General features: G+C 41.3%; 1 pseudogene; it reads left to right on the top strand.

Moving 5' to 3' along the window:
• Window positions 1-1,838: 1,838 nt before the first annotated feature.
• LOC135967864 (ras-related protein Rap-1A-like) lies at window positions 1,839-3,466 on the top strand (annotated as a pseudogene).
• Window positions 3,467-18,980: the final 15,514 nt, after the last annotated feature.

The following is an 18,980-nucleotide window of genomic DNA, read 5'->3' as shown; positions in this document are numbered from 1 at the left end:
GAGATGTACAGAATAGGAAAATCTATAGCAACAGAAAATAGTTCAGTGGTTGCCTAGAGCTGTGGAGGAGATGTTGGGGGAAAGGGGAGTTGATTAGCAACAAGTACAGGTTTTGTTTTTGTTTATTTGTTTTGGTGGGTGTCTTAGTTAGCTCTGGCTGCCATAACAAAATACCATAGACTGGGTGGCTTAAATAACAGAAACTTATTTTCTCAGTTTTGGCGGCTGAAAGTTCAAGATCAGGGTGCCAGCATGGTCGAGTTCTGGTGAGGGCTCTCTTCCTGGCTTGAAGATGGCCATTTTCTTTCTTTCTTTCCTTTTTTTTTAATCCCCCATGACACAGCTCTAGGAGGCCCTGAGAACATGTGCCCCACAGCCACTTTCACACTGTGTCCTTGCATAGTGGAAAAAGAGCAAGAACAAGCTCTCCAGTGTCTCTTCTTATAAGGCACTAATCCTATCCTGATGCTTCTACCCTCATGAGCTCATCTAAACCTAACTACCTGTCAAAGACTCCATCTCCACATATAGTAGTCCGCCCTTATTTGCAGACCCCCAGGGCATGATTGAAACCACAGATAGTATTAAACCATATGTATACTATATTTTTCTTATACCTATGAGAACATTTAATTTATAAATTAGGCACAGTAAGATATTAACAAAAATAACTAATAATAAAATTAAACAATTATAACAATATGCCAGCATCACTACTCTTGCAGTTTGTGGAGCCATTATTTAGTAAAATAAGGGTTACTTGAACACAAGCACCATGATTTTACAGCAGCCTATCTGATAACCAAGATGGCTAAGTGACTAATGGGCAGGTAGCATACACAGCATTGATATGCTGGACAAGGGATGAGTCATGTCCCAGGTGGGATGGAGCAGGATGGCGTGAGATTTCATCGCCACCGTGTCCGGCTAGTTTAGAATGGTACTCAATTTAAAACTTATGAATTCTTCGAGACGAGCTTGGGCAACATGGCATAACACTGTGTCTACAAATAATACAAAAAATTAACTGGGTGTGGTGGCATGTGCCTGTAGTCCCAGCTACCTGGGAGGCTGAGGATCACCTGAGCCCAGGAGATTGAGGCTGTGGTGAACCATGATCATGCCACTCTACTCCAGTCTGGGCGACAGACTAAGATCCTGTTTCAAAACAAAACAAAAACCGTATGAATTGTTTATGTCTGGAATTCTCCATGTAATATTTTCAGCCATGGTTAACTATGGGTAACTAAAACTGCAGGAAGTAAAACTACTTTCTGTGCCATTATACTGTAAGAGGAAACTACTGTACCATGATACTGAGGGTTAGGGCTTCAACATACAAATTTCAGGGGAACACAATTTAGTTCATAGCAGTGGGTGATGAAAATGTTCTCAAATTGATTGTGATGATGGTTGCGCAAGTATGTGAAAATACTAAAAACCATTTAATTGTACATTTAAATAGGGAAACTATAGGGTGTGTGAGTTATAGCTCAACAAAGCTGTTATTTTTTTTTTAAATAGTTATACTTTATAAAAATTGTGAAAAGAAACCACTGCTCCAGAGGCCATCGCCATGCAGAGCCGGGCAGAAGCCGCACTTGAGAGGTGGGAGGAGGACGGGAGGGGAGATAGGAATAGATTCCCACATGGCGGTTACCCTGTGTATAAGAGTGTGAGGGCTGGGACAGATGGCTCAAGCCTGTAATTCCAGCACTTTGGGAGGCCGAGGTGGGAGGATCCCTTGAGCTCAGGAGTTTGAGGCTGTAGTGAACTGTGACTATGCCGCTGCACTCCAGCCTGGGCAACAGAAGGAGATCTTGTCCAAAAAAAAAAAAAAAAAATGATGTGTGTCTCACTGCACCTTCAATGGCATTGAGTAGATTGTCAGTATTTAAACAGACCCTATCATGCATGAGTACAAGCTAATGGTCCTTGGTTCAGGAGGTATCGGGAAGTCTACTCTGACAGTTTAGTTTATTCAGGGAATTTTTGTTGAAAAATATGACCCAATGATGGAAGATTCCTGCAGAAAGCAAACTGAAGCAGATTGCCAACAGTACCTGCTCAAAACCTTGGATATAGCAGGAACAGAACAACTTAGAGCAATGAAGGATTTGTGTATGAAGAATAGCCAACGGTTTGCATTTGTATATACTTTTTTTTTTTTTAAAGACAGGTCTCACTTTGTTGCCCAGGCTGGAGTACAGTGGTGCCATTACAGCTCACTATAGTATCCACCTCTCTAGCTCACACAATCCTCCCACCTCAGCCTCTCAAATAGCTGGGATTACAGGAGTGCACCACCATGTCCGGCTAGTTCTTAATTTTTTGTAGAGAAGGAGTCTCACTATATTGCCTAGGCTGGTCTCACACTCCTGGGCTCAAGTAATCCTCCCACCTTGGCCTCCGAAAGCATTAGGATTACAGGTGTGAGCCACCATGCCTGGCCTGCACTAGTATATTCTTTTTTTTTTTTTTTTTTTTGAGACGGAGTCTTGCTCTGTCACCCAGGCTGGAGTGCAGTGGTGCGATCTGGGCTCACTGCAAGCTCCGCCTTCCAGATTCACACTATTCTCCTGCCTCAACCTCCCAAGTAGTTGGGACTACAGGCACCTGCCACCATGCCCAGTTAATATTTTGTATTTTTAGTAGAGACGGGGTTTCACCGTGTTAGCCAGGATGGTTGCGATCTCCTGACCTCGTGATCTGCCCGCCTCAGAGTTCCAAAGTGCTGGGAATATAGGCGTGAGCCACCGTGTTTGGCCGCACTAGTATATTCTATAACAGCTCAGTCCATGTTTAATGACTTGCAGGACCTGAAGGAATAGATTTTATAGGTCAAGGACACAGAGGATGTTCAATGACTTTGGTTGGGAATAAATGTGACCTGGAGATGAGTGAGTAGTTAGCAAAGAACAGGCAGACAGTGGTATAATTGTGCCTTTTTAGAATCTTTTGCAAGGTCAAAGTTAAACTTTTTTTTTTTTTTTTTTAAATACAGAGTCTCACTCTGTCGCCCAGGCTGGAGTGCAGTGGCACCATCTCGGCTGAGTGCAATCTCCGCCTCCCAGGCTCAAGTGAGGTTCAAGCAATTCTCATGCGTCAGCCTCTCGAGTAGCTGGGATTACAGGTGCCCACCACCACACCCGGCTAATTTTTGTATTTTTAGTAAAGACAGGGTTTCACCATGTTGGCCAGGCTGGCCTGGAACTCCTGGCCTCCAGTGACCTACCTGCCTTGGCCACCTAAAGCGCTGGGATTACAGGCGTGAGCTATCATGCCTGGCTCAAAGTTAAACTTTAATGAGATATTTTGTGACCTGGTCACAGATAAATGGAAAAACACCAGTGGAAAAGAAGAAGCTTAAAAAGAAATCATGTTTGCTGCTCCAGGTCCATGGTCAGCAGCAGCTCTGAGCCAGATTACAGGAATGAACTTGTTGCCTCCTTGGAAAGTGCCAGCATTCCAGACTTCAAAACATCAATCTGAGGAAGCTTCTCCTGTTTTATATATTATGTGAAGAATTTAGGTCTTATATTGGTTTGCAGAAGTTCCATGAAGAAAAAAATGTTCTGTGTATTTCTTGGAAAATAAGACAATATTTTTCCTTTGCAATAGCAGTTATAACACATGTGAAAATAAATATACTTGACTCTAATATGAGTAAAGAGCATGGATGCACTTCAAATGGTAGATATTGCTACTATAATTAAAGTGTTTCATATTGACCTTTTTTTTTTATCATGATTCATCCCTGTCAAGCACTAAAAAGTTGTACCATTATGTTTTATATCTGTTATGATATAAATGATGAATTTTCCCCTTAAACTCATTACAGTGATAACTTTTTTGAGTCACTGACTTCACTTTATATTTTAAGTATTATGAAATATCATCTGTCATTATATTCAAATTAAAATTGTTTTCATATAAGGCTTTGGAAAAAATGGTCTTTTATAGGAAGAAAACTGGGATAATTGATTTCTATGGCTTTCAAAGCTAAAACATAATATACCAAACAAACTCTAATATTGCTTCTTGTGTTTTACTTTCAGATTAAATTACTGCTTTTATGGATAACTGAATTTTAATATATTAAAAAGAGATTAAGAAAAGAAAAAATAATTTCTGTATTTGCCTACAAATTTGCCATTTCCAATGTCTTTGATTTATTTCTGTAGATCTGAATAATGTAGTATAATTTATCTTCAGTGTGAATAACTTTACCACTTCTTGAGGTGCAGTCTCCAAGTGACAAATTATCTCAGTTTTTGTTTAACTGAAAATGTCACTATGCCACCTTCATTGTTAAAAGATAATTTTGTTGGATATATAATTTTGGGTTGACAGTTTTTTCCCCACTTTTAGCACTTTAAAAATGTAGTTCCAAGCTGGGCATGGTGGAGCATGCCTGTAGTCCCAGCTACTTAGGAGGCTGAGGCAGTAGGATCACTTGAGCCCAGGAATTCAAGGCTGTAGTATACTATGATTGTGTCTGTGAATAGCCACTGTACTCCAGCCTGGGTAACAATAAGACCCTCTCTCTTGAAAAAAAAAAAAATTAGTTCCATTGTTTGCTGGCCTTCATTATTACTTATGGGATGTCAACCATCTTTTATATCATTTTCCCCTAGTACATAAAGTGTCTCTTGGCTGGGCACGGTGGCTCATGCCTATAATTCCAGCACTTTGGGAGGCTGAGACAGGTGGATCACCTGAGGCCAGTTTAAGACCAGCCTGGCCAACATGGAGAAACTCTGTCTCTACTAAAGATACAAAAAATTAGCCAGACATGGCGGCGGGCACCTGTAATCCCATCTACAAGGGAGGCTGAGACAGGAGAATTGCTTGAACTCACGAGGCAGAGGCTGCAGTGAGCTGAGATTACACCATTGTACTCTAGCCTGGGCAGCAAGATCAAAACTCCATCTCAAATAAATAAATAAATAAATAAATAAATAAAGTGTCTCTCTTTTTTTGTTGCCTTTCCGCACTTTACTTTTCCCAACATCTTAGTGTGAAAATTTTCAAATATAAAAAGAAGTTGAAATAATGGAACAGTGAATATATGATACGTATCCATCTAGATTCTACTTTTTACTATATTTGCTTTAACACACATCTATTCATCCTTTACTCCATTTTATTCTTTGGATGCAAATCAAAGTTGTACATCCAGTGGTGTGCTGATAAACATTTAACAAGTGGATTCCTGAAAAAAAAGTCTTGTTTTGTAGTATTCGCCAATTACTATTGTGTAAATACTCCCATTGTGTCTGATTCCAAGCTATCAATGTGATACCACTGAATACAGAGCTGGGAAGAGATGCTCAATAGCACACCATTTTGAAGGCTATTCATATGCAAAAGAATGAAGTTGGACCATTTTATACCATATACAAAAATTAACTCAAAATGTGTCAAAGACCTAAGTAAGTGTAAGGTCTAAAACAATACAATTGCTAGAAGTACACATAGGGCAAAAGCTTCATGACATTAGATTTAACAATGATTTCTTGGATATGATACCAAAGAGACAGGCAGCAAAAGAAAAAATAGACAAATCAAGCTTAAATAAAATTAAAATAGGCCAGGCACAGTGGCTCACACCTGTAATCCTAGCACTTTGGGAGGCTAAGGCAGGCAGATAGTCCATCAGCTCAAGAGGTCGTGACCAGCTTGGGTAACATGGTGAAACTCTGTCTACAAAAAAATACAAAAAATTAGCTGGGTGTGGTGGCACATGCCTGTAGTCCCAGTTACTCAGGAGGCTGAGGTGGGAGGATCACCAGAGCCTGGGAAGTTGAGGCTGCAGTTAGCTGTGGTTGTGCCACCGCACTCCAGCCTGGGCAACAGAGACCCAGTCTCAAAAAAATACATCAATAAATAAAGCAAAATAAAAATAAAAAATAAAAATAAAAGCATTTTGTGCATCAAAGACACTGTCAACAGAGTAAGAGGCAACCCACGGAATGGGAGAAAGTGTTTGCAAATCAAATACCTGATAAAAAATTAATACCTAGGCCTGGCACAGTGGCTCATGCCTATAATCCCAGCACTTTGGGAGGCCGAGGGGGGTGGATCACTTGAAGTGAGGAGTTCAAGACCAGTCTGGCCAACATGGTGAAACCCCATCTCTACCAAAAATATAAAAATTAGCCGGGAATGGTGGCACATGCCAGTAATCTTAGCTACTTGGGAGGCTGAGGAAGGAGAATTGCTTGAACCTGGGAGACGGAGGTTAGAGTGAGCTGAGATTGCACCACTGCCCTCCAGCCTGGGTGACAGAGTCTTGCTCTGTTTCAAAATAATAATTATTATAATAATAATATCCAGAATATATAGAGAACTCCTGAAACACAGCAACAAAAAATCAAACAACCTGACTTAAAAATGGGCAAAGGATTTAAGTAGACATTTCTCCAAAGAAGATATACAAGCAGCCAATAAGCACACGAAAATACGCTCAACATTACTAGTTATTGGAGAAATGCAAATCAAAACTATGAGATATCACTGTCAAAGAAAAAAATCAGGCTTAAAAGTTAGTTTTATTCAGAGTCTTACTGAGGATTGCAACTGGGAGAGTCAGAGAGTTTTTGTCAGACTACTTCAAAGCGGCGTTTCAGCCCACAGCCTATATATATCAGGTGGGGAGTAGCTGGGACTACAGAAGTTACATCAAATGTGCTCAGAAGTTACGTTAGAGCAAAATCTCATCAAAGTTTGACATAATCATTAATCCTGTTTGACACTATCACATGTACAAGAAAAGGCAAGGGCTGGGATCTTTGAACTTACTTTTTCTAAAAATGCAGTGATTCAGGGAAGAGATGTGGGAGCCTGTGCTCGGTTCTGCTTGTCGTCTTCGCGGTGTTCTTCCAGAGGGCCGCGCTCGGTCGCTGGGTCAAGGGTTTCTGAAGTTGGGCTGACAAGCAGAAGGAGAAATCATGGCTTCTCAAGGCAGGGGCTGATCAGAGGCAAACATCTGCCACTTTGTCTCACACCATCTTATGCCCATTAGGATGACTGCTATTTAAAAAACAGAAAGTAAGCTGGGCATGGTGGCTCACACCTGTAATCCCAGCATTTTCGGAGGCTGAGGCTGGTGGATCACTAGGTCAGGAGTTTGAGACCAGCCTGGCCAATATGGTGAAGCTCTGTCTCTATTAAAAAGACAAAAATTAGATGGGCGTGGTGGCGTGTGCCTGTAGTCCCAGCTACTGGAGAGGCTGAGGCAGAAGAATCACTTGAACCCGAAGCAGAGGTTGCAGTGAGCCGAGATCGTACCACTGCACTCCAGCCTGGGCAAAAGAGAGAGACTCTGTCTCAAAAAAAGAAAGAAAGAAAGAAAGAAAGAAAGAAAGAAAGAGAGAGAGAGAGAGAGAGAGAGAGGGAGGGAGGGAGGGAGGGAGGGAGGGAAGAGAAAAGAAAAGAAAAGAAGAGAAAAGAAAAGAAAAAAGAAAAGGAAAGAAAAGAAAAGAAAAGAAAAGAAGAGAAGAGAACGAACAAACGAACAGAAAATAGGCTGGGCATGGTGGCTCACACCTGTAATTCCAGCACTTTGGGAGGCTGAGGCAGGCAGATCACTTGAGGCCAGGAATTCAAGACCAGTCTGGCCAAAATGGTGAAACCCCGTCTCTACTAAAAATACAAATATCAGTTGAGTGTGGTGGCAGGGGCCTATAATCCCAGCTACTTGGGAAGCTGAGGCAGGAGAATTAGAGAATCGCCTGAACCCCTGAACCCGGGAGGTGGAGGTTGCAGTGAGCCGAGATAGCGCCACTGCACTCCAGCCTGGGTTACAGAGCAAGATGCTGTCTCAAAAAAAAAAAAAAAAAAAAAAAAGACAGAGAGAGAAAGAAAGAAAGAAAAAATAACGAGTGTGTAATGAGTGCTAGCAAGGATGTGGAGAAATTAGAGCCCTTCTGTACTGCTGGTGGGAACATAAAATGGTGCAGCTGCTGTGGAAAACAGTATGGTGGTTCCTCAAAAAATTAAAAATGTACTCAGGAGGTTGAGGCAGGAGGATCACTTGAGGCCAGGAGTTGGAGGCTGCAGTGAACTATGATTGTTCCACTGAGCACCAGCCTAAACCACAGAGCAAGACTCCATCTCAAAAAAGAAAAGTTTAAAAATAGAATTACCATATTATCTAGCCATTTCACTTCTGGGTTTTCATCAGAATAACGGAAAGCAGGGTTTCAAAGAGATATTTGTATACCCGTGTTCATAGCAGCATTATTTACACTAGCTAAAACATGGAAGAAAGTCCATGGATAGATGAATGGATAAGCAAAATGTGATATATCCATACACTGCAATATTAGCCTTAAAAAGGAAGGAAATTCTGCAATATGCTACAATAGGAATGAATCTTGAAGATACTATGCAGAGTGAAATAAGCCAATCACAAAAGGACAAATACTGTATTATTCCACTTATATGAGGTACTTAGACTAGTCAAAATCACAGAGACAAAAAGTAGAATGGTGGTTGCCAGGGGCCGTGGGAGAGGGGAATGGAAAGTTACTGTTTAATGCTTATAGAATTTCAGTTTTACAAATTGAGTAGAATTATAGAGATGGATAGTGGTGATGGTTGCACAACATTATGAATGTGTATAATACCACTGAGCTGTACACTTAAACATACTTAAGATGGTAAATTTTATGTTATGCATAATTCACTGTAATAAAAATTAAAATAAAATAGTATACCCTAATAATAGTATTCTCACAGTACAGATACAATTGATAGATGTAAATAACCTCAAAATCACAGATTAGGATGGGCACGGTGGCTCACACCAATAATCCCAGCAGTACTTTGGGAGACTGAGGCAGGAGGATCACTTGAACCTAGGAGTTGGACACCAGCCTGGGCAACATAGTGAGACCCTGTCTCTTTAAAACATATTTTAAAATTAGCTGAGTGTGGTGGCATGCTTTTAGTCCCAGCTACTTGGGAGGCTGAGGTGGGAGGCTCGTTTGACCCTGGGAGACTGAGGCTGCACTTAGCCATGGTTGTGCCACTGCACTCCAGCCTGGGTGACAAAGAGAGAAATTGTCTCAAAAAAAAGCATAGATTATAGTAAAATATCATCAAATAATTAAGAAGTGGTGATTTTGAGTATTCATTACCTTTGTTTTTAATATTATTTTAAAATGTGTGTAATTTAATTTTTAATAATATCTCCAGTTAATAACTGGCCCTTTATAAAAAATGTTTGCTAACCCCTTCTATAGAGTTTCTACATTGGAAGTTTTGAAAGTTTTCTGTTTTTGACTTCTGCCCTAATTGTGCTATAGTTAGATAATACTATCCGTATACTTTTTTTGTTTTGTTTTTTGAGACGGAGTCTCGCTCTGTCGCCCAGGCTGGGGCGCAGTGGCTGGATCTCAGCTCACTGCAAGCTCCACCTCCCGGGTTTATGCCATTCTCCTGCCTCAGCCTCTGGAGTAGCTGGGACTACAGGCGCCCGCCACCTCGCCCGGCTAGTTTTTTGTAGTAGAGACAGGGTTTCACCGTGTTAGCCAGGATGGTCTCGATCTCCTGACCTCGTGATCCGCCCGTCTCGGCCTCCCAAAGTACTGGGATTACAGGCTTGAGCCACCGCTCCTGGCCTGGTGTACTACTGATTTTTTAAATTGTTGAGGTAAACTTTGTTGCCTCATACATGGCCAATTGTCATAAATTATCCGTATATACTTAAGAAAAATATGTACTCTTGAATTTTTTATAGTGTTCTAGATATAATGTATATGAAATCAAGTTTAAGTTGCTCACATTTTTCATTTTTTTGTGAATTTTATATTTGCTTGATCTATAACTTACTGAGAAATGTGTGCTAAAGTCTCCTATAAGGATGGAAATTAATCTGTGTCAAATATCCTTGTTTGTCAGTTTGTCCTTATAGTTGTATTTGCTTGTCATATATTTTTCTGTCCTTCAAGTTCAAGCTGAAGATGTGTTTACATCATAGTCATTTAAATACCCAAATATTCTGAAAAGCTTAAAAAAATGGTAGTTTCCTGTCCACCCTGTTTCACTCCTTTAGTCACCTTCCTCAACATCAGCCATTTCCAACTCTTTCCACCATTTATTTTGACATTTATATTATCTTTGTTTCTAATTGTGTGTGTGTGTGTATATATATATATATACCCTCTTCACGCTGGAGCAGTGTGACTCATGAGGCACGTGGACATAATTGAGGGTTATAATAACCATGCCCTCTGCTGGTGAGTGTGATCCACAAAAAGGAAGTAAATCGACTGGGCGCGTTGGCTCACGCCTGTAATCCCAGCACTTTGGGAGGACGAGGCAGGCGGATCATGAGGTCAAGAGATGGAGACCATCCTGGCCAACATGGTGAAACCCCGTCTCTACCAAAAATACAAAAATTAGCGGGGTGTGGTAGTGCACCTGTAATCCCAGCTACTCGGGAGGCTGAGGCAGGAGAATCACTTGAGCCTGGGAGGTGGAGGTTGCAGTGAGTTGAGATTGCACCACTGCACTCCAGCCTGGGCAACAGAGTGAGACTCTGTCTCAAAAAAAAAAAAAAAAGAAAAAGAAAAAGAAGAAGAAGGAAGTCAAGGAGGAAGGCACGAAACCCAACTCAGGAAAAAGGGAAAAAGTATTTCAAGGAGACAACTAAGGAAGACCCTAGCAGTGCAGCAGGTCCAGAGATCAACTAGCCTAGATTGAAGAAGATTCGAGGTCTCCATGACAGAGGGAAATAAAGCTCTCCAAGAAATGATATGAAAGTGATGGATCACCTGATGTGACTAAACTTTTGGAAAATTGTACCAAGGGGCTTTTTTTTTTTTTTTTTTTTTTTTGAGACGGAGTCTCGCGCTGTCACCCAGGCTGGAGTGCAGTGGCAGGATCTCAGCTCACTGCAAGCTCCGCCTCCCGGGTTCACGCCATTCTCCTGCCTCAGCCTCCCGAGTAGCTGGGACTACAGGCGCCCGCCACCTCGCCCGGCTAGTTTTTTGTATTTTTTAGTAGAGACGGGGTTTCACCGTGTTAACCAGGATGGTCTCGATCTCCCGACCTCGTGATCCGCCCGTCTCGGCCTCCCAAAGTGCTGGGATTACAGGCTTGACCCACCGCGCCCGGCCTTTTTTTTTTTTTTTTTTAAAAGGCCAGGAATTCAAGCCGGGCGCGGTGGCTCACGCCTGTAATCCCAGCACTTTGGGAGGCCGAGGCGGGCGGATCACAAGGTCAGGAGTTCGAGACCACGGTGAAACCCCGTCTCTACTAAAAATACAAAAAAATTAGCCGGACGCAGTGGCGGGCGCCTGTAGTCCCAGCTACTCGGGAGGCTGAGGCAGGAGAATGGCAGGAACCCGGGAGGCGGAGCTTGCAGTGAGCCGAGATCGCGCCACTGCACTCCAGCCAGGGGAACAGAGCGAGACTCCGTCTCTAAATAAATAAATAAATAAATAAATAAATAAATAAAAAATAAAAAAAAAAAAAGGCCAGGAATTCAAGACCAGTCTGGCCAAAATGGTGAAACTGTATTTTGGCCAAAATGGTGAAATGTTTTTTAACGTTTTATTTGTTCATTTTTATTTTAGACACAGGGTCTCACTTTGTTGCCCAGGGTAGTCTCAAACTCCTTAGCTCAAGCAATTCTCCCACCTCAGTCTCCTGAGTAGGTGGGATTACAGGTTCGAGCTGCCGGATCTGGCTCTCAAGAGGATCTTAGATGGTGTGAGAAGGGTTAATGATACGTACAAAGGAAACCAAGCTAATGAAAACACTAGGCAATTATTAACTTTAGGAAAAAGCCAAACTAAGAGAGGAATCATAATAATCATATACATTACCCAATTATGAATATTTGCATGAACATTCTAATGTAAACACTGAATCTTGATTTAATTTAAAATTATAATCTTATTTGATTTAAGAGAGCTAAATCTTTCCAGTATAGTTATATTATATTTAAATTATACTCCAACAGGAAGTTGATAGCTAAAGTCCAAAATTGATGAATAAAATATAAATGTGGCCGGGTGTGGTGGCTCACGCCCGTAATCCCAGCACTTTGGGAGGCCGAGGCAGGCAGATCACCTGAGGTCAGGAGTAGTAGACCAGCCTGGCCAACATGGTAAAACCCTCTTTCCACAGAAGTACCAAAAAAAAAAAAAAAAAAAAAAAATTACCCAGGCATGATGGCAGGTGCCTGTAATTCCAGCTACTCAGGAGGCTGAGGTAGGAGAATCCCTTGAACCCGGGAGGCATAGGTTGCGGTGAGCCGAGATCACACCATTGCACTCCAGTCTGGACAACAAGAGCAAAACTCCATCTCAAACAAACAAACAAACAAACAAACAAAACAAAAATGAATTCGAGGTTGGAAATAATTTTTCTTCAGAATTTTGAAGTTATTGCTTCATTGTCTTTCTGCTTCAAGTATCTCTTTTGGGAATTGTAAAGTCATTCTGGCTTCTGATCTTATTATGAAGGCTTTTTTGTTTTCATTTTGGAAACTTAAAGATTATCTCTTTGTCTTGAAGACCCTACAATGTGACAATAATATGCATTGGAGTGGGTCTATTTTAACAATTTTGCTGAACATTCTGTGGGTTCTGTCAATCTACAAGCTCACATCCTCCAATTCTAAGACATTTTCTTGAATAATTTCATTGATGTGTTCTTCCCTTTAATTTTTCTGTTCTCTCTTTTTGGATTATTTGGATTCTGGGCGTCCTGGACTGTCTCTCTCTTTTTCCTGTCTTTTCTTTTTGCTTTAGTATTTTAGGGATTTCTTCAACTTTCTCTTGAGTTTTTCATTTCTACTACCACTTTTTTTGTTGTTGTTATTTTAATGCTTTTTAAAAATAGCATCCTAGTCTTGTTTCATAGATGTAATATTTTCTCTTATCTCTCTAATGACATTAACAATAGGTTATTTGTTTTGTTTTGTTGAGACATGTTGCCCAGGCTGGTCTTGAACTCCTGGGCTCAAGGGATCCTCCCACTTCAGCCCTCATGAGTAGCTGGAACTACAAGTGTGCACCACTGTGCCTAATAATAGGGTTGTTTGGAAATTTGGAGTTTTTTTTTCTTGTATAGTTTCTATTTCTTCTGAGAGCTTTTCCTGTTTGCTTTAGTCCCTCCCTGCAGTGTTAGAGGCTTATCTCAGGTCCAGGTTTATCTCATAATCATAATCCATGGTCATTTTGTTATGATTAAGAGTAGGGGGTGGCCAGGCGCGGTGGCTCACACCTGTAATCCCAGCACTTTGGGAGGCCAAGGCGGGCAGATCACCTGAGGTTGGGAGTTCGAGACCAGCCTGACCAACATGGAGAAACCCTGTCTCTACTGAAAATACAAAATTAGCCGGGCATGGTGGCTCATGCCTGTAATCCCAGCTACTCAGGAGGCCGAGGCAGGAGAATTGCTTGGACCTGGGAGGTGGAGGTTGTGGTGAGCTGAGATCGCACCATTGCGCTCCAGCCTGGGCAACAAGAGCAAAACTCTGTCTCAAAAAAAAAAAAAAAAAAAAAAAAAAAAGAGAAGAGTTGGGGAAAAATTAGATACTCTGAGTCAATGAAGTCACAAAGAGTTTCACTGTGGTGACCTGGATTGGTCATCTGTTCGGACAACCAAAGTTTCTGTATCTTTGGATCTTTTCTCTGTGGCTGTTCATATTCCTCAGAAAAGACTCTTCTAATCTTCCAGTTAAAGGATATAGGTTTTCCTTCTAGCGTTCTGGGAGCCCAGTGGGAGAAAAGGGTTAGGGGAAGTCTTAGTTTTCGGTATGTCTACAGTCACATAATCCCATCTTCCAGTGTGGTCTTCAGCTGTGCTCATCAGCCTCCCTTCAGGCAAAGACCTTTCGTTATTCCTTCTTTCAAGAATAATCCCCCAGTCATCTGCTAGGGTTAGGAGAGGCAGTACTGCCATGGTGTATTGGAGGGGATTTGGCATCTAACTGCTTCTCAGCTTTTACCTAATCCTCCTTATTTTAAATTCCACTCCGATACCATCTCCAGTTTTAGAGTTGCCTGTAGTTTCCAATTACTAGGTATTTTGAGGATTCTATGGTGAGAATGTGGTTGGTGTCCTACTGCTGTCTCAGAATTCTGCTTCTGTATGTTGTTAAGTCATTTGGCCAATATGTTCATGTCTTCCAAACTGTTACTGTTGCTGTCTTCCCTTCCCCAACGCTTCTCCTGTCCATTAATTTTTTTAAAATAAATATTTAAAAATACATATTGGCCGGGCGCGGTGGCTCAAGCCTGTAATCCCAGCACTTTGGGAGGCCGAGACGGGTGGATCACGGGGTCAGGAGATTGAGACCATCCTGGCTAACACAGTGAAACCCCGTCTCTACTAAAAAAATACAAAAAGCTAGCCGGGCGAGGTGGCGGGCACCTGTAGTCCCAGCTACTCGGGAGGCTGAGGCAGGAGAATGGCGTGAACCCGGGAGGCGGAGCTTGCAGTGAGCTGAGATCCGGCCACTGCACTCCAGCCTGGGCGACAGAGCGAGACTCCGTCTCAAAACAAAACAAACAAACAAAATAAAATAAAATAAAATAAAAATACATATTGAGGCCAGGTGCGGTGGCTCATGCCTGTAATCCCAACATTTTGGGAGGCCGAGGCAGGCAAGACTTGAGGTCAGGAGTTCAAGTCCAGCCTAGCCAACATGGAGAAACCCCGTCTCTACTAAAAATACAAAATTAGCCAGGTGTGGTGGTGGGCACAGCTACTTGGGAGGCTGAGGCAGGAGAATCGCTTGAACCCAGGTGGTGGAAGTTGCAGTGAGCTGAGATTGTACCACTGCACTCCAGCCTGGGCGATAGATCGAGACTCAGTCTCAAAAAAAAAAAAAAATATATATATATATATATATATACACACAAAAAAATATATATATATATTTACATATAATATATATTTTTATATTATATATACACAACTTTAAATTGAGGCTTTTGGTTGGAAGTGAGATATATTAGCTGCAAATGCATCTTAACTTGGAAGATTAGTTGATTTTGCATCTTAATTTGGAAGTATATTACTTTTCAAATTTAATTCTTCCTCTCTCTCTTTGCTTTGGAGGTTATAAATTCTATTTCCCCTCTTTTAGAGTATTAATCATTTGACATGCATACTTTATCGAAAACCTAAAATTATTTAAGTTCTCTACCATTCTCCTCATACCAATCATCCCCTTCTGCCTTATATAGTCCATTATCTTGTTTCTATCTAGTTATTTTTTATTGCTTCCCTCAAGTTAAACAATATTATTATATTTTTTTTGTGCAGTTGATGTTTGATATACCTACTTATTTATCAGTTTATTGGCACACGACTCCTTCTTTCATCCCAAATCTTTTTTTCCAGGATCACTTATTATCCTACATGGGACGTATGAATTGAATGATTTGTGTCTCTCATGGATTCTGGAAACGCCTCAGCCAATACCTCTTCAAAGAGCTGGGCATGGGCAACATAGCAACACTCCGTCTCTAAACATTTTTTTAAAAGGTCTATTTCCATTCTCTCTAGACGCTCCTCCTAGAATTCAGAGTAGACCTATGTTAGACTTCATACTTTATTCTATCCTCTAGGTTTTATACCTTTATTTTATCTGCCTCTGTGCTGAATTCTGAGTATTTCTTCAGCTCTGTCTTCAGTTCTTCATTTCACTAATTCATTCTTCATCTGTGTCCAGTCAACACAGATGATGTTTAGCCTGTCCTCTGAATTTGGTTTACTTTTATAAAAAAGCAAAACACAACAAAGCCAAATTTATCTATCTATCTATTTGAGACAAGTAGGAGAGAATGGGATGGAGGAGAGTATATGGCTAAGGGAATTTTTTAAAAGATGAGATCGATTTAACATGCTTAAATGCTGACAAGAAGGACCTGAGAGAGAGAGAGAGAGAGAGAGAGAGAGAGAGAGAGAGAGAGAGAGTTCAGGTTTTCCCATTCTTCCATGTGGAGTAGATATGTTCCATTAGCAACTGTTGGATCTTCTATTGTTAGGCATGATTCCTAATTGTGGTCCACAGCATCTATTCTACTTGATTTAAGCAGAAAGAAGGTTATTGGTAGATATCAAGTGGCTCAAAGAGGGCTGGGCATGGTGGCTTATGCCTGTAATCTCAGCACTAATCCCAGCTCTTTGGGAAGTCAAGGTGGGAGGATCGCTTGAGCCCAGGAGTTGAAGATGTGGCAAGACATCATCTCTCCAAAAAATAAAAATGTTAGCTGGGTGTGGAGGGGTGTGCCTGTAGTCTCAACTACTTTGGAGGCTGAGGCAGGAGGATCTCTTGAGTCCAGGAGGTCAAGGTTGCAGTGAGCTGTGATCATGCCACTGCGCTCCAGCCTGGGTGACAGAGCAAGACTTTGTCTCAAAAACGTAAAAAAAAAAAAAACAAAAAAACAGTGAAATCACAGACAAAAAGCACAAAAATGTAAAAACCATGGCACTAAATAGACCTTGAAGGACATATTTACATTATGAGCTGAAACAAGATGACAAAGTGTTGCTTTGTTTGGTCTCAGCTGGGAATGTGTATTGGATAACTCAAATTTGACCCTAAATGACCCAAAAATGCTGAGAAAGTGCCAAGAGTATTAATTTTGAGTCACACATAAATTTTAGCAAGTAGGAGCATTTGCAAATACAAAATCTCCATGTGATGAGACTGTGCTAATATTGGAAACCATTTGGGAAAAAGGGCTCTATTTCTGCTGGGGGTCGGGCTGAGAGGACAGGACCTAAGCTGGGCGCTGCCTAGTTGTAGTTCCTTCGTTCCTGCTGTATGATATCCCATTGTGTGAATATCCACAATTTATTTATCTGTTCTTCCGGTGATAGACATTTGGGTTGTTTCTAGATACTTGGCTGTCTTAGCCAATACTTGATATTTTCTGTTTTTTTACAAAATTTTTTTAGCCATTCAGATGTAGTAGTATTGGACTGTGGCTTCAATTTGTACTTCTGGTGATAAATGAGATTGCACAATTATTTATGTTTTTTAGCCATTTGAATGTTTTCTTTTGTGAAGTGTCTGTTCAAGTCCTTTGCCCATTTGTAAAAATTCAGTTTTCCATCCTTTTCATACTGATTTTTAGTTCTTTATATATCCTGAATATGAGTTCTTTGTCAGTTACATGTGCTACAAAAATCTCCTATTCTATGGCTTGCATTTTCACTCTTTTAAGGATCCCTTGTGAATAATAAAAGTTCTTTTTGTGTCCTGTTGAAATCATCTTTGCTTACTCAAAGGCTATTAAGATATACTCCTGTTTTCTTCTAAAAAGCTTTATTATGCCAGGCGTGGTGGCTCACACCTGTAATCCCAGCACTTTGGGAGGCCAAGACGGGCGGATCACCTGAGGTCAGGAATTCAAGACCAGCCTGGCCAACATGGCGAAACCCCATTTCTACTAAAAATACAAAAATTAGCCAGGTGTGATGGTGTGTGCCTGTAGTCCCAGCTGCTCAGGAGGCTGAGGCAAGAGAATAGCTTGAACCCAGGAGGTGGAGGTTACAGTGAGTTGAAATCCGCCACTGCACTCTAGCCTGGGCAACAGAGTGAGACTCTGTCTCAAGAAAAAAAAAAAAAAAAAAAAAGCTTTATTATCTTACCATTTACAATTTATCTAGAATTGATTTCTCTGTAGGTGTAATGTAGAAGTCAATATTTTTTTTCTGAATGGACTATGGACTTTCAATTGACCCAGTACTACTTATTAAAAACACCTCTGTGATGGTAATTGTTTTTTGAGAAGGAGTCTCGCTCTGTTGCCAGGCTGAACTGTAGTGGCACGATCTTGGCTCACTGCAACCTCCGCTTCCCAGGTTCAAAAAATTCTCCTGCCCCAGCCTCCTGAGTAGCTGGGACTACAGGCGCACGCCACCACACCCAGCTAATTTTTGTATTTTTAGTAGAGATGGGGTTTTCACCATGTTGGCCAGGTTGGTCTTGATCTCTTGACCTCGTGATCCACCTGCCTCGGCCTCCCAAAGTGCTGGGATTATAGGTGTGAGCCACTGTGCAGAGCGAATTTTTATATCAACTTAACTGGGCTAAGGGATGCCCAGATAGCTGGGTGTGTTTATGAAGGTGTTTCCAGAATAGATTAGCATTTGAATTGTAATACTGCGTAAAGAAGATCACCCTCACCAATGTGGGCAGGCGTCATCCAAGCCATTGAGGGCCTGAAAAGAACAAAGTGCTGAGGAAGGGTAAATTCAGTTTCTCTATTTGAGCTGGGACATTCATCTTCTCCTGTTCTTGGACATCAGTGCTCCTGGTTCTCATACCTTCATACTCAACCCGAACTACACCCTCAGATTTCCTGATTCTCCAGCTTGCAGGTGGCAGATCATGGGACTTGATGGTTTCCATAATCATTTGGGCCAATTCCTATAATAAATCTCACTTTCTCTCCATACACACACACACACACACACACACATACACACACACACACAACTTATATTTATATTTATGTATCTTTTATTGGTTCGGTTTCTTTGGAAAACCCTGACTAATACAACCATCTTGAGGATGGGAATTGTACGAGATGTTACTATGACTTATGAAGGGGATCTCTGAAAAATTAGAATTACTTTTGACACTTTTGGTTTTTAGACTGTTCTTTGTCCACAACATGGTCCCAAAATGAGTTCAGGAGAAGCACCAAAGTTTATTTTGCAATATTCTTTATCTCTAGGTAGAGTACTAAATACATGGGTTTTTTTGTTTGTTTGTTTTTGAGATGGGGTCTTGCTCTGTCACCCAGGCTGGAGTGCAGTGGTGCAATCTCGGCTCACTGCAACCTCTGCCTCCCGGGTTCAAGTGATTCTCCTGCCTCAGCCTCCCGAGTAGCTGAGATTACAAGCACTTGTCACCATGCCTGGCTAATTTCGTATTTTCAGTAGAGATGGAGTTTCACCATGTTGTCCAGGCTGGTCTCGAACTCCTGACCTCA

The sequence above is a fragment of the Macaca fascicularis genome, chromosome 16 (assembly GCF_037993035.2).
Source record: "Macaca fascicularis isolate 582-1 chromosome 16, T2T-MFA8v1.1".
Lineage (NCBI taxonomy): Eukaryota > Metazoa > Chordata > Mammalia > Primates > Cercopithecidae > Macaca > Macaca fascicularis.
Note: the sequence above shows the minus strand (reverse complement) of the source record. Positions and strands in the feature narration are given on the sequence as shown.